Source organism: Penaeus chinensis, chromosome 27 (assembly GCF_019202785.1).
Source record: "Penaeus chinensis breed Huanghai No. 1 chromosome 27, ASM1920278v2, whole genome shotgun sequence".
In the NCBI taxonomy this organism is placed as follows: Eukaryota; Metazoa; Arthropoda; class Malacostraca; order Decapoda; family Penaeidae; genus Penaeus; species Penaeus chinensis.
In genome coordinates, this window is record NC_061845.1 from 20,081,051 (window position 1) to 20,083,550 (window position 2,500).

General features: G+C 45.1%; 1 protein-coding gene across 1 annotated transcript in view; it reads right to left on the minus strand.

Annotated features, from left to right (window-relative positions):
- Window positions 1-2,500, minus strand: part of LOC125039339 (kelch-like protein 17) — an 88,106-nt gene that overhangs the window by 8,885 nt on the left and 76,721 nt on the right. The window lies entirely within an intron of this gene.

Sequence of the window (2,500 nt, forward strand, 5' to 3'; positions counted from 1 at the left end):
ACATATATATGTATATATATACACATATACATACATACATATATATACATATATATATGTATATATGTACTTATTTGTATACACACACACACATACATATATATATATATATATATATATATATATATATATATATATATATATATTTAACAGCCATTCAGTCCATATGAACTCGTACTAGTGAATTGAGATTGGCCTATGTCCTGCAGTGGAATGAATGGCTGTAAAAAAACAAAAATACACACACACACACACACACACACACACACACACACACACACACACACACACACGCACATGTACGTAGATATATGTGTGTGTGTATGTATATGCATATATATACACATATATATATAGATAAATAAATATATATATACTTATATACTTATATATATATATATATATATATATATATATATATCCGTATATATGTACATACATATATGTACATATATATATAAATATACATGTACATACATATATGTACATATATATATGCATATATCTATCTTTCTATCTATATCTATATAGACATGTGTGTGTATTATACATATATATTATATTATATATAATACACCCACGTGTGTGTGTAAAGGCTCTTTATTGAACACATTTATACATTGGTTAAGCAGTAGTAGTAAAAGTGGTGGCTTTGACCTTTTTTATTCAGAAGAGTGCAAGGTCTGTGGTGGTTTTGTTTGCGAAGTTCTAGCTCCGCCCGGGCCTTCTAAATATGGCCCGGCCTGTGTCAGCTTTTTACGGCTGTCTCATTGAGTTGTCTGACACTCGGTGCTTACCGTGGCGGCGGGATTGCCAACAGGCGCTCCTGCCGCCATGGTGTAAGCATTTCGCATAGCCTCTTTACCAGCACGGCGGCTGTTGTGGGCGGTCCATGTCTCAGGAATTGTGTATGGTCACAATTTTCTAGGTAGTGGACTAGTGTGGCGTTCGGCTCGCCGCAGTGCTTGCAGCACCTTTCATCGCGTTCGATTGTTGGGATAATCTGCCATGCACAGTGGTAACCTAGGCGCATTCTGTGAAGAATGACTTCGGTACCTCTGTTGCTTACTTCAGAGAGTGCCAGTGGTTCAGAGCCTGTGGCGTCTGAGTACCAGCTGGCCGAGGGGGAGGTTCTCATTTCCTCTCTGTGGAGCTGCCGTAGGAAGGTACGACCGACCAAGGCACACTTTTCCTTAAGTAATTTTCGGCTGGGTTTTATCGTCATGGGATTTTGGGGCATACCCCTGCCAGCGACGGCTAGTCTGTCAGCAAGCTCGTTCCCTCTGATGCCGATGTGGCTTGGGACCCAGTTGATGATAATTCTTCTACCCTGAGCAAGAATTCTCTGTGCCATTGTGAGAATCGTGGTCAGTAGGTAGATGTTGTCTGTGGTTGAGCTGTGCTGAAGACAGTCAATGGCTGCCCTGGAGTCTGTGTGTATGACCACATGTCCATCCCTTAGGGACGCGTGGCCTAGGGCTCCTATGATTGCAACTGCCTCTGCCTGTAGCGAGGAGGCGTTGTCTGTTACCCTCATGGATCGCGTGGCATCCCTTGCTGCAAAGCCGGCGCCTGCAGTGTGGCTCAAGGGATCGACCGATCCATCCGTGTAGTATGTTCTACTACCCGGAGGAGTGATGGCTGCAATGATCCTGTGGGCTTCTGCCTTTAGGCTAGGCATGGGGTATAGGCTCTTTTTCATTGACAGGCTCATTATGTTGAACTCTATCAGGCTCAGTGCCCACGGCGGGGCTTCGGCAAAGTCGGGATGGGGGGAGTCCATGCCCTTAGCAAGAAGCTGTTCTTTGAGCTGATGGCGTATCAACACCCTGGCTGTATGAGACAGCCAGGAGTTGTTTGCAACGAGCTCGTTGTCTTGTTCGAGGCATCTGACTAATTTTTGTCTTAGGCTTGTGTTCCTGGGAGCCTGGATGACCTTTGACAGGAATTGTGTTGCCATTAGATCGATTCGTGAGTCCAGGGGGAGAAGGTTTGCCTCCATCAGGAGGTTGAGGACCTTCGTCCACCTCGTGGCACCCAGAATGATCCTGGCAGCTTCATTTTGGACTGTTTCTAATTTGTCTGTGTGCTTTTTCTTTGCAGCAATTAGAGCGACTGAGGCATAGTCCACAATGGGCCGGACAGCATGTACATAGAATGATCTTAGTACTTTGTGTCTGGCCCCTATGCGTCTCCCAGTCATTGCTCTCATGACGGACAGTCTTGCTTTGGTTCGGTCAACCAGGTACTGGACCTCCTTATGGAAGGAGAGGGTCTGGTCTATCCTTACCCCAAGGTATAGGTAGTCCTGGACCCATTCTAATTCCACTCCCTGGATTTTCAGTCTTGTGCCTCGAACTCTCTGTCTCAAAGCCATGGCTTTGGATTTGGCTGCAGAGATCTTTAGTCCTGTCCTACAACACTCCTCTGACACGAGGTCCAGACAACGCTGGGCTTTATTCTGGCTGCGTGGTCCAGTGGAGGTGATAGCGAGATCGTC